Source organism: Myxocyprinus asiaticus, chromosome 39 (assembly GCF_019703515.2).
Source record: "Myxocyprinus asiaticus isolate MX2 ecotype Aquarium Trade chromosome 39, UBuf_Myxa_2, whole genome shotgun sequence".
NCBI classification, from domain to species: domain Eukaryota; kingdom Metazoa; phylum Chordata; class Actinopteri; order Cypriniformes; family Catostomidae; genus Myxocyprinus; species Myxocyprinus asiaticus.
In genome coordinates, this window is record NC_059382.1 from 17,528,602 (window position 1) to 17,543,343 (window position 14,742).

The 14,742-nt window shown below is 38.0% G+C and overlaps 1 pseudogene; it reads left to right on the plus strand.

The window, feature by feature from the left end:
• Positions 1-6,356: 6,356 nt before the first annotated feature.
• LOC127429670 (aryl-hydrocarbon-interacting protein-like 1) lies at positions 6,357-13,182 on the plus strand (annotated as a pseudogene).
• The last annotated feature ends 1,560 nt before the right edge of the window (positions 13,183-14,742 follow it).

Genomic DNA, 14,742 nt, shown 5'->3' on the forward strand with positions numbered 1-14,742 from the left:
CTTCTTTTTATGGGGTGCCCCAACCCATTCACATTCTATGTGGAGAGAGACAATCCACTCATATTAACATTTGACATTTTGACATATGAGAAAAAATAGATTGTGTGTCAAAAACAAAATTATAAAGACCACATTCCAACATTAGTGCAATCAAACCCCGAACATCCCCCAGAACCAAACAAACAGAAAAAAGAAAAACGTGCGCATTAACCCTGCGCACGACAGCGCCAACTGGCGTCAATCCCTCTAAACTAAAACAGTCCATGTACGTCCACGAGAGCCCCCGCTACAACTTTGCCGTCGGATTGCTCAAGTTCGGTGTTTATATACACATTTTGTGAGACAGAATTACACAACAAAAGAAATCTATAAAACAAACTTTAGCCAATAGGCGGAATAGGTGAACCAGCAGCTAGGCGGAACCAGCACAAAAAGAAAAAAAAAAGACGCTCAGTTTCCTCTAACAGTCAAACGAATGTTCAGTGAGCCGGCCCACTCGGCTGCTACATGAGTGCAACAAATGACCTAATCACTCCAATGTCTTGCAAGAAATACTCCACAAAAAAATCTCCAGCCAATAGGAGGCATAAGCACAGAGAGCGTGCAGGTTCATCCACAAAACTATCCCGAAGGAGTGTTACTCCACAAAACAAACTCCAACCGCTAGGCGGAACCAGCACTAAAAGAAACAAAAAAGGCACTCAGTTCCTCGAACAGTCAAGGGAATGTCGATTCGGACGTTATTCCGCCGGCTATGGTTCTCCATGTACTCCAACTTCTCCCAGACATGCTCCAAATCCACCTTGGTCGCTAGCAAATTAGCAGATAATTCCCTCTCCGATGACTCCAGATAATCGATCCGTCTCCAGAGTCACCAGTTTATGTAATTAATAGTGTTAAAACTAACAAAGTGTGCAGAGCTCGCCGTTCACACATCCAAATCTCACATGGTGTCACGTGACTCCGGAAGCGCTCTTTACTAACTTGAAGCCTTTCTATTCGCCGTGGGTGTTTTCCTAATTTATTCTGGTGAGTGTTTATATTCCTCCACACGCGTGTGTGAATGCAGCGCTGCAACAGCTGGCTGATCAGATCACAGACACGGAACAACAATCCCCGGACTCACTTATTATTATTCTCTGCGATTTTAACAAAGCCAATCTCACCTGTGAACTGCCAAAATACAGACAGCACATTACATGCTCCACCAGAGACAAAAATATACTGGACCACTGCTACGCAACATTAAAGGATGCATATCGCTCTGTCCCTAAAGCAGCTCTGGGACTCTCCAATCACTGTCTGGTTCTTCTTCCAACCTACAGGCAGAAACTTAAATCAGCTAAACCTGTAGTAAGTGCAAAGAGATGGACCAGAACCGTCAGGCACAAAAACATTTTTTTCCCTCAGGCTATCAATCTCATGAACAGTTAAAACTATTCTATAATTACGTGCAATACACAGCCTAGTCAGTTATTTTATTTAACATATCCTACCTCTTCTGCATTACATTCCCTTGCACTGTATGTGACAGATTTGTATTTGTACATACTATATGTATATTTTTGTCTTATTGTGTATTTCTGTATATACTTATATAGCTTTTTATTTTTATTCTATTTTATTATTCTATTTGTTTTTTATGATCTCTGTCATATTGTTTGTGCACCGGAAGCTTCTGTCGCCAAGAAAAATTCCTTGTATGTGGAAGCATACTTGGCAATAAATCTCTTTCTGATTCTGATTCTGATATGCATGAAGAATGTGAATCACCAAAAACAGAAGAAGAAGAATGGGAAAATGAAAGTGAAGTGGAGATTGACTGAGCAGGGAGGAGAATTTATTGTAAAAAAAAAAAAAAAGATTTAAATATTGATTCATTAGAGTTGTCTGGAGTACGTATGTTGCCCTTATGTGGATATTGGAGCTTCAAAATGTTGGCACTCATTCACTTACATTGTATGGACCAAAAGAGTTGAGTAATTCTTCTAAAAATCTTTGAGTTCAGCAGATGAAATAAAGTCATACACATCTTGGATGGCATGAGGGTGAGTAAATGATGAGAGAATTTTCATTTTTGGGTGAACTACTCCTTTAAGTCGGTCTGGGATTACATTAAGAGACAGAAGCTGTTGAGACAGCACAAATACAGACAACTGTGGCAAGTTCTTCAAGATGCTTGGAAAAAGCGATCTGCCAACAACCTTGAAAAACTGTGCACATGTGTACCTAGAAGAATTGGTTTTGTTTTAAAGGCATAGGGTGATCAGCAAATATTGATTTTGTTTTTATGTTGACTGCAATTTGTATGAAGTTAGTTGATAAACAAAAAAATATTTGTGGCATTATTTTTGAACATCCACATTATACAACATTTTTCACAACTGCTTAAAACTTTTGCACAGTATTGTAGATGGCCTCAAAGCTGACACACATTGCAGAAGCAACATGTTCCTTTCCTGTCTATACCATTTAAAAGAAAGGTCCAGGGGATGTTATAGCAAGAGGACACACACCATAGTGTGTGGTGAGTGTCATACAGAGGTGTCCCGGGTTCCTGTGATTTAAGGGGTTTGAGGATCTGTCATGTTCATTGTAAGGGAACAGAGATGGCAGACTCGTAATCCACGGGTCACTGAAGCGCATCTTCATTCCTCACACACGTATTCTGCTGTCTGAATGCAGAGTGCAGGATGTGTGAAAAGGCCAGAGAAAATTGGCCGCCTGAAAGGGAATAAATGTCTGTCTCAGGAACCAGATCCTCTCTTCACACAGGAAGCTTCCTACAGTTTCACATAGTGTCAGGTCAGCACACTGTCACATTATGACAAGGCTGGGAGAGAGGGAGAGCAAGAGTTTGAGAAGACACACACACACACTTTCCATGGACTCCTGTTGTTTTTATACTGAGCTAATGATGTTTTATATCCCCTATCCCTAAACTTAACCTTCACAGAAACCTTTTTGCATTTTTACATGTTCATTAAGACATTTAGTATGTTTATCAAGCCGTTTTACTTGTGGAGACCGTTAGCTGCTCCCAGCAACGTAGGTAAAACCGGATGCACACACATGCAGCTCACATCTCCATGGCTTAACACTGACAAAGCCGTCACAGCAGCACCTGTCTGTTCCTGTACTCTCTCATCTCTTTGTGAATACCACATTTCAGCTTAATTGTGAGCCCAGCATTGAGTGTCACATTACATGAGTGGATCACTGATACATTTTATTATGCAAGTTTTCATTATAGCATCATTTTGATGGTGCACATGGCGTTCTCCAAGCAAACACACACACACACAACGCAAAATGTGTGGGTGAATGACGCAGTCTCCATGACTCACTCTGACACCAAACCTCGCTGACAGCATCATTAATGTCCTTTTGCGTCTGTGGCAGGTGAGGAATCACAGAGCTACTTACAGCCATTCCACTTTAACAGCCCTCTAATCGCTGCTCTGTTAAAGGAGTCAGCAGTGCTACAGTGCTAGAGCTCAACTGCGAATTCTCAGTTATCTGTTTTTCTATTGAGAACTTTAGTACAACAACTGCAATATTTCCACTAATGTAAGTCACTTCTAAATACAGGGTTCCCACACTTTTTTTAACAACTTTTTAAGATTCTATTCATTTCCATGGCATTTCCAGGCATGGAAATCTCAATTTAAAAATTCCCTGACATCTATATGTTTTTCATAACCATGGGAACCCAGTAAATATCAGTCTTTTTATGACAGTGAAACAATGTAATATGCATGCTACATGTCTTATTGCAATTTAATTGCTTACATTGTTGTAAGGGTTAGTATATTTGGCTTCCTGTATGTAAAAAGAGGATGCTTACAGAAGGGAAGGTTTAACATGAGACTCAACAGTAATAGAGGAACTCCAAAACCCTCATTTAGAGCTCATTTTAATTTTAAACTAAATTTAATGTAACTTTTACATTTTTTGTTTAACCAACTGGGCTGTATTGAAATTCAACATGCATAACATCTCTTTCAGTAATACAAACAACACCATAATGCTTTTATGCAAGATTCAGGCCTGTGCTGTACCCATGGCAACACGCTGATAATTCAGCTTTTGGAAGTCTTTTGAGAGTAAAAGATTACAACTTTCATCTTTGACTGTGAAAAGTGTTCAGAATGAACCTCAGACATGTCTAGTACAAGATGAATTTATTATTTCTAGATGCCCATGAAAACATTTGATGAGGACACTTTCAGTATTACTTTGATAACTTAAAGGATTAGTTTACCCAAAAATAAAACTTATCTCATTATTTACTCACCCTCATGCCATCCTAGATGTGTCTTTCATCTGCTGAACTCAAATTAAGTTTTTTAGAATAATTTCTCAGCTCTGTAGGTCCATACAATGCAAGTGAATGGGTGGCAAAATTTAGAAGCTCCAAAATCCACATATGGGCAACATAAAAGTAATCCAGATGACTCCGGTGGTTAAATCAATATGTTCTGAAGCGATATGATAGGTGTGGGTGAGAAACAGATCACTATTTAAGTCCATTTTTTTTTTTTTTTTTACTATAAATTCTCCTCCCTGGTTAGTCAATCCCCATTTCAGTTTCTTTCTCATTCTTCTTCTGTTTTTGGTGATTCACAGTCTTTATGCATATTGCCCCTACTGGGCAGAGAGGAGAATTTATGATACAAATTACTTAAATATTGATCTGTTTCTCACCCACACCTATCATATCATGTCTGAAGACTTGGATTTGACCACTGGAGTCATATGGATTACTTTTATGCTCCCTTGATGTGGAGTTTGGAGTTTCAAAATTTTGGCTCCCATTCACTTCCATTGTGAGGAACTACAGAGCTGAGATATTCTTCTAAAAGTCTTCATTTGTGTTCTGCAGACGAAAGAAAGTCATACACATCTGGGATGCCAGGGTGAGTAAATCATGAGAGAATTTTCATTTTTGGGTGAACTATCCCTTTAAGCTACTTTATCACTGGGACCAACTATAGAGCTTATTGAACTAAAGGTACATAGCATATAAAATATAACGATTTGCAGTGTACTTAACCCTTTTTCATTTTGATATAGGGCAAGATTTGTACAAACCAGTGCCATATGAAGCAATTAGCCAGATAAAGATCTCAAAGTGCACATTGTGGCCAACAGAGGGCGCTAGACGCCCTCAAATAGATTTAGTTCGCTTCGTCCAACTTCTCTTTGTAAAATTTTGTGCATTGCAACATCATTGAACACATTTCAGGAATTCAGACTTAAGTACACTCTGTTATGGACGCAGGAAATGCAGGATGCCCTCTAAAACAAGGCATGGAGACATCCTTTACCAGACAGCTGTGGCCAATATTTCTCATAAGAGAAAATGTGTTATCTTATTAATATAGCAGAGTATGATTGGTTCACATATGTGATTGGCCAGTACACAATGTGCAGACATGGCTTGTAAAAACAATAATTGCATTTAATTGAGTGGCTCTCTTTTGTAATCCAGTACAATCTGACAAAGCCATAAAGCAGATGTTCCAAGCTTTTTACTCTGCATGGGTTCAGGCACCGGCAGTGCATCAACACACCCCTTGAGATTCAGCTGTCTACCACATGTGTATGATGGGGTCACTGAGTCCATAGCAGCTTTACACTACATCTCTTTCTCAGCTTGCCTGAGGACCACCATGTTGGTTCGTAAGAAAGATAACAGAAGGCAGCAACAATAGCAGGCAAGCAAGCCTGGCTAATCAATGCCTTCCAGAAGGATCTAGACCAGTGATTCTCACCTAGCTTTGCTTTAGAACCCAAAAATTTACAGTACCAGTATTGTTTATCATACAAAAGTAAACAAAAATGTCCATAAAAACTTAAATATATACATAAAAAAATAAATACATTGAGATATATATATATATTCTTTTTTTTTTTTTTTTTTTTTACAAGAGTAGTTTTGTTCATTTTCAAAGATGAGGGGATGTATTATGTCTATGTTGGTATCTGCCTAATTGCCTAACTTCTACCAAATTACAGATGAATGTGCACTAAAATACATTTGATTGGACAAACAAAAAAGATATGGGATGCATTTCTCCACTCTTTTAAAAGTTGAAAAGCTTATTTATTTTGCTATCGTAGCTATGTACGATTATATGGTTTGTTGCATTTCATTATTTGCATTAAGCATTGTTTTCTGCTGTCTGCAACCCATTTTTTGGGTCACAACTCACCAGCTGGACAAGGAGGAGCTGCCGAGCCTAATCCTGTTATCCCAACCTTCTTAATCCAGACAGTCTTTACACCTTTTCTTCAATCACCCACTGTGCATCCAAACACACTTACACTTCCTACACATATAACATATACTTGACATCATGGAGGACAGCATGATGCTAGGTGCTGAAGGGGTCAAGAAGACCATCTTATATGGAGGGACCAATGAGATGCCCAAATTTGTCAAGGGAACTAAGGTACAGCCATTCACAGTCATATTGAACAATTTCAATAAAGCCCAATGTCCTGTTTGTGTATCAGAAGAGTTGTTCAACGCAAATCTTCATTGCGTAGCTTACGTATCTGTCATTTTTAAAGACTGTTAGAAACTGTTCAATGATGTGAGACATTGCGTTGTTTTACTTATCAAATCTTAGGATAACATCTTTTTTCATTAAACACATAATATGTTGTCTTCTTTATGAGGTCGTCATAAGGTCTACTGCAGTGCAGACACAATAGTGTTTTTTGGTTCGTAAACTTCAGAGAAAATGTATCACGGCAGCTGTAAAGAATGTCTGGCTTCAACCCTACACATAAAACATGACATGAGGAGAAACTATAAAGGCTTTTTAGACATGTTTTGGCAGTGGCTTCAGGTTTTTGTGGGAAAAAAAGCAAATATATTAAAATATGATTATAAACAGTAGATCGACCAATGTCATTTTACTGTATATGAGTGATACAGTACTGATAATTTTTAAGTGTCCGATAACTAGAGGTTGACTGATATATTGGTTTTGCAGATTAATCAGTGCCAATAAATTAAATTAATTGATTTTAAAAATGATCGGCCGATTAATTGGTTTTCAACTTTTTTCATCCCCATAGACATAGGTATCTGCAAAATGTGATATCTGTTGACCTCTACCAATAACCAATATGCAGAATCGTGTCATTTATCAGAAGACCCAATATTAAAGAACTGATTAAGTATAAAAGTGTAAATATCGGTCTGTCTCTAATAAACAGTTTTAAGTCTTTTTCTTTATTCTGAAACCCTTCTAACACCTCTCTTTTACCTTTCCTTGTATTCTTTACAGGTGACCTTCCATTTCCGCACATAACTTTGCCATGATGAGCGCACCGTCATAGACGACAGTAAGAAGGCTGGTACGCCCATGGAAATGGTGATCGGGAACATGTTTAAACTGGATGTCTGGGAGACTCTGTTCACGTCCATGCGCATAGGGGAGGTGGCTGAGTTCTGGTGTGATGTCATCGTAAGTATTGTGATCCTTCACGTGGCCCTGGTCAGTAGTGCCTCGGGGAAACAAACAATGTGGGGTTGTGCTGCTCATATAATTAACACATGTAGTATACCTCAAATAAAAATTTGCTATGGAGTTAAAATTGGAACCTTTTCAATGAAATTGCTTGACAGTATGATGGACAGTAGAAGTGAGGCTTTATTTTTATCTGACTATTTATTTTTGGAAAATATGTTAAGCATTAGCTACCAAGCAATAAACAATGACACACAGTCTAACTAAACCCAGCATCACACTCAAGCAAATGAGCATTCTTGTGTTATTTGTGCTTATGCAGGGCCCATGAAACTCATCACACTCATATCAGCAGTATTTATGTAATTAATGTTAAATTAAACAGATAATCCATGCTTTCAGAGGACACCCGGTGGCTGACATTTCAGTCAGTGACCTTTATGGGTAGCTATAGACTCAAATAAGCTCTGGAATACCACAGTGGGTTCAAGACTGGAGTCTGTCATACATTCACCTGGCGGAAAGCTTAAGTCCTTACAAAGTAGGATTGAGTCTATTTCACATGGCATAATCATCATTATTTACTGCTGCCATCCCAGTTGCACCACCTGAAATAGCGTACAGCATAATGCCTGTATGTAGCATTATGAACGACATAATTTTTAATACAAACACATTTATGGATACATCAGGCCAAGGCCATTTCAAGCTATCAGATTTATAAGCGGCCGCTTAGGGCCCCCGAGCCACCAGGGGGCCCCGCAAAGCAAGGTGGGTTTTTTAAATATACTTAAAGCTGCCAATAAGACTCAGGCAGCTGTTATAGCTCAATTAGACAGCTATAGTGGGCCCGTTGTGGCCCAAGAGAGAAGGGAGAATGTGACTGGAAGGAGAGATTTGTAGCTATATGTGACAGACACGCGCACATACAAGTTGGCAGCAGGAAAAAAAAGTAAAAGGAAGATGAGAAACGCAGCCAGACCACTGGTAAGAAATGAATGTAAGCCAGCTACCTGGCTAGATTTTTGTTTGTTCATTGTCATGCATTAAATTGCAACAATTAGTTAGCTAAAGTTTTTCAGTTGTGTCCCATTGTACATAGTTATTTATTTTTATTTATAGTCATTTGGTGTTAATTTGTGTAGTTATTTATTGTTAATTTATGTTATGCTTTGTTAATTTTATGTAAAAAAAAAAAAAAAATGCGTTTTGTGTAGTTAACTGCGGGGCCTCAAAGTAGGATTTCGCTTAGGGCCCCCATATGCTCAGAAACAGCCCTGCATCGGGCACACAAACACACTTTTTAGGCTTTAGAAATCAATTCAAGTTATGCCATCCCTTTTAATATCATGTTTGGTGGAAATCATTGCACTTATTCCAATACATGTAGTTTTTACCCTGAAAAATCACTGATTCTTCATTGTTTTTTTCTCAGTGGCCGAGCAGCACACTGGGTTATACCCTATAGTGGCAAAGAGTCTGTGGCGTATTGCAGAGGGGAAGGATCCAATGGACTGGCATTTTCATACCTGGGGCATGGCCAATATGTGACCACAACCTGGGGTATCACGATTTGGACGAGCTTCAGAAAGAACCACAGCCTCTTTACTTTGTGCTAGAACTTCAAAAGGTCTGAATTCAGAATGAGTCTTTTTATACTTAGAGACACATAGAGACTTGGAAAATGAGTAAATGTTTGAGTAAAACATCCTTTGATCTGCTTTTCATTTGGATTTTATATCATATTAAATATATTGTGCATCTTATGGCCTTAGGTAGATCCTAGGTGCTTGTGGTGCTTCAATTTTCAAGACTACAACACTACACAAAAATGACCACTAGGTTGAGCAATGGGCATATTTTCAATACTTTTACAAGTCAACTCTTTGAGAGACTCTCACAAGAACACTATTACAAAAGCATACAACTGATATGAATTGAAAGTTAATTCTCTATATGAAATTTGGAAATATTAAAACAATAATCAAATTGTAACCTATGACATCACCATCATATGCATTCAATGGCACTTCTTGAAACAAAAACTAAATTCTGAGGTCATGAATAAGATGAGACACATATAACTGGGCCTCTGTGTATGATGCTGTATGTGTGTGTGTGTTTGTGTGTGGTTCATGTACAGCAGCCCAGTGAGTATGACAGAGAGTCATGGGCTTTGAATGATGAGAGACTGAAGGCAATACCTGTGCTTCGTGGTCAAGGGAACAAGCTCTTCAAACAAGGCCTCTTCGAGGATGCCTGAAGTATAAGGAGGCCATTGTGTGTATCAAAAATGTGCAGTCAAAGGTAAGAATAGACCACTGAAATTAGTTTTTAATCATTTTCTACATAACCAAAAAAAATTACAAAAAAAGAAAGAAAGAAAAAAGAAACAATTTACCAAAAAATATTTCAATTGACCCTTCGCCAAGCTCCGCTCCCGGTTACTGTTGATTACTCAGACAAGCTTTACAGAACCGGTTAGAAGAGATTTCTATCAACAGCACAATCTTCAGTAAAATGTGCTCATAAAGTGGTAAAATTAAATGGATATTTTTGTAAAGTGGGTTGGAATGAAATGTGACATTGCAAAGCATTTTCATCTGCCATTTTTCTTTAAAGAACTTGTTCAATGAATTACACAATAATGTGATTAAAACTGTAGAGAGTGCGAATAAGAATGGAGTTCTGCACTTTCTTTTTAATGATTTTTAATGATTTATTTAATGATTTGGAAAAGGGAAAAAATACTTTGTATATTCTCTCTGGATACCTCATGTTACTGTTATTATTAAGTGCCTCGGCAAGAATGTTTGACCATAATAATTTCTGTAAAATTCAGTTTAAACCCATTCACACACAGGACTTACATAGACTTAATAGTAAAGAGCGAAAGCTTTTCTGATAAAATGGTGGAAAACAACAGTTGCTAAGATAGGATTGGTCATTAACATTTTTAAAGCAGGACTGAAAGGTCAACTGTTTTGGGCATTAAAGAATACATAAAAGAATAGAATGATGATACTGCCACATTTTCTTATCGTGAAATGTGTCTGTTCCTCAGGACAAGGCATGGTTAAAATTGGAGATGGCGGCCAACACTCTCACTTTAAACTACTGCCAGTGTCTGCTGCACATGGAGGAGTATTATGAGGTCATTGAACACACATTTGACATCATCATCCAGCGTCCTGGTGCATATACAGAATAAACTTGCTTATGTACAACATTTTTAAACTACCAAGACATATTGAAATGACATGAATACATCAGATTAAAGTCACACTGAAGTGCCTTGACAAGTGCTGTTCGATCTGCTGTTTTGACGTATTTCCGACTGAAACAGGAAGTGGGGTGGGACATATTGAATGAATATCGAAGGATTTAGCTTACAGCCACACATTCACACTCACACATAGTCTCCTTTCCCACCGTGTTGCACATGCCAGAGCCACATACCGGGGAAACTTGAGAAGCGATCCCAATAACGGCCAGCCTTTCCAAAGTTTTTAGAACCGAATGATCATCTAACAGTCAACATTACTACATAACCAGCCCACAAAAGCACAGAGCACATCGTGATCTTTGCTTACGATGAGGCAGGAGCCGTTGTGCCAATACAGATGAATGAGCCAATAAAAGATAATATATCCATTTGAATCACAATACACCAAACGTAATGAATAAAGAAAACTTACACTCAAGAAAAGAAATCTCAATAAATCTCCAGCCACTTGTCCTCGCGTCCAGCTCCTGCGTTGACGCGTCCGATTCAGGAGAGTTATCATCCATCCCTATGCTGTATTCCCTTCAAAGGCAATTACCCTCCACTGTAAGAGCTTCAGATAGCTGAAAGGTGACAACGGTAAGTCAATTTTGGCAAACCCCATTTCATATTGTCTAAAATTCCTGAAGCATTCTTGGGTAAAATGCCTTGCACACAAACACAAATTCTTCTATATCCCTCCTCCTTCGAGGTGTAAAAATTCAAGCTAGCAGGCCCGCAACCAGAGTAGTTTTATTGATAGGGAAGAGGGTTTGGGGAGGGGAGCAACTTAAAATACACCTTATCACCATGTCTTTGATTGCTAATTGCTACGATCGTTTCATGTGAATGACAGGTGGCTGGAGGGGAGGGTTTGAAACTTGTCTGGCTATTGGTCAACCTTATTGCCCAGCCCTCACGCCAGTACATATGTCAGCAGAGAAGAGAAGTTGTTGCGAGTGGGGAGGCAAGTTATTGTTTTTGATTAAAGATTAAGAGGGCAACCCATTTTTATTTATTTTGAAACGTGCACGGATAAATCATTTATAATAAAAACAGCAACATCCAATAAGAAAATAAGAATTATCAATTTTGATTTCATGGCGACTTTAAAGGGTTAGTTCACCCCAAAATGAAAATTCTTTCATTATTTTCTCACTATTTTCTCACCCTCATGTCATCCCAGATGTGTATGACTTTCTTTCTTCAGCAGAACACAAAGGAACATTTTTAGAAGAATATCTCAGCTCTGTAGGTCCATACAATGCAAGTGGATGGTAAACGAAAGTACAGACAATAATAGTAAAAGTAATCCATACGATTCCAGTGGTTAAATTAATGTATTCTAAAGTGATATGATTGCTTTGGGGGAGAAACAGATCAATATTTAAGTCCTTTTCACTATAATTGTTTACTTCCTATCGCTCTCCTATGTGCGTCCATGAGGGGAATCAGTTCATACTTCCTCTTGCATGATGTAAGCGCGCTGGCATGTTCAAATGAAAGCATTAATTGAACCACTGGAGTCGAATGGATTACTTTTACTACGATTGTCTGTACTTTTTGGAGCTTTAAAGTGCTGATCACCATCCACTTGTATTGTATGGACCTAAAGAGCTGAGATATAGTATTCTTCTAAAAATCTTCGTTTCTGTTCTGCTAAAGAAAAACACATCTGGGATGGCATGAGGGTGAGTAAATGATGACAGAATTTTTATTTTTGGATGAACTATCCTTTAATGGTGTAATGCTACTGTACAACAGTAAAGTACTGGAATGCACGGATTAGAAATTAAGGTGCTAAATGTAAGAGACAGAGTTCATTCAATGACAGATACTGTACTGTACTTATATGACCATATACTGTACATTGGCAGTTTTCCTACCAAAACTTGTGTATTGAGAAGATAATGTGCTCCATATCAAATACGCCAGCTGAAAGGATTCACTGTGTTTTGTAGGGATGATGAAAACCTTCTATCTGCGTGGCAAAGCACATATGGAAGTGTGGGATGAAGCAGAAACAAGAGCTGATTTCGCAAGAGTGCTGATCATGGACCCAGGCATGAAAAAGACAATCAAGGAGCTAGCAGTTCTCAAAATGTGTATGGCGTTAAAAAAATGAGGAGGACAGACTGACGTACAAGGGCATATTCACAAAAATAGCAGGAGAGCAAGAGACTCCTGCACAAGAGTTTCCAGAGCAAGAGACTTCTGCAGAAACAACTCTGGCTGAAGAACAAACAAATCTAGAAAAAGCAAACAACTCCAAACCAGATTACTTCAGCACAATTAGCTCCAGAACAAACTACTGTGATATACAAGTATACAAGCTTTAATCATGTGATTCCAGAACAATCAACTGCAGAGGAATTGATTCCAGATGAAACCACTCCTGAGAAAGCAACTCTAGAACAATCAACCCCATAGAATTCTACTCCAGAACAAGCTTCTTGAGAACAAGCAACTCAAGAACTAACAAACACAGTAAACACAATTCTGGAGCAATCTACTTCAGAGCAGACATCAGCAGAGCACACAACTCCAGACCAAGCAGCCCTGGAATCAATATCTCCAGAAGCAATGACACCAAATCACACAACTTTAGTCTATGAATCTTAGGTATCTCAAATTTTTCTAGAAAGGTTCAACAATGAGACTACACCATGAAGAAAACAGACCAAATTAAGACCTTTTGAACTTTTATTCTTTACAACTCTTTGTCTATTGCTTTTCTTGTTGTAACCTACATCATATTTTATCATAGATATTGTAGTGTTGCCAAATCATCCAATAAAAAAGCACACCCTCATTTGCCATGTTATGGTGGCTGATTCATCAGTAGCAAATAGTGTCTCAAAACTTTATGGTATTACTTTATGCAGTTTGTGCACGAATCTTATTACATATATCTGTGTACAGTAGATAATATCAATGTTATAAAAGTAATAATTACAATTAATTACTTAATTACATGGGCAATTAAAATAAAAAGTACATGTATTTTGTTATAAATGGTTTCCCGTCGACTACCATGTTTTTTTTTTGTTTTTTTTTTTTCTCAAACATAAATGAAAGGTTCTAATATAGTCCTTATGTAGCAACTTCTGTTTTAATGCACACAACAATTTCAAAATTCACATTTGAGGAATGACTGTCTAACTTATGAAGTTATTTTCATCATACACCTTATTTTACTCATAAATAGAAAATTGCATTTAATTGAAGAAAAAAAAAATTCAAAAGGCACCAATGGCTTGAAAATGTTAATTCGCTTCCGGGTTTTAGGACTACAAACTGAACAGCTTTGTAGAGCCAAATATGAGTATGGTGGGGAACTTTCATTTAAAAAAGGAATTCAGGAGATTAAATAAAGATAAAAACACAGCAGGTTCTGGAGTTGTTGTGACAGACAAAATTACAGGATAGACTAAAGTTACTTCTCTAATCTGCAATTTTCAGGAGAAAGATCAGACTGATCATACAGTTAAATTGGAAACAGTAGGTTGACTTTTCTTTAGCTAAAATCGGTCTGTTCTTACCGAAATTCATAAACACTGCCCCCAGTGGTCAGTGCAGTAAGTGCTGTTGGGCATATGGGCTTGTGTGAGCTCCCTTTTCCAGGGTGCTATGTCCACTGAGGGGAGCTTAAATTGATGTTTTCAGCAGTACAGGCTGTAATAAAGTGGAAAAGAATGCATATTTTATTAACTGCACCCACCCATCATGTTGGAAAGACTAGATGAGACACACTTACGAATCGAACAAGCAAGGAGTGGGCACTGGAAACATTATGGAAGTTATTTAAAGGTGCACTCAGTTTTTGTTTGTGTCATTCTGGACTTACAATGACACCTAGCAGTATGGATGCAGCATTTATTCAAAATCAGTAGTTTCCAGTTACAGATGCCATTGTAGAAATGCACTATTCCGTCAACCATGATTAATTTAATCCATGAGTTAAAATGTCCAATAACAGGGCTGTTACTA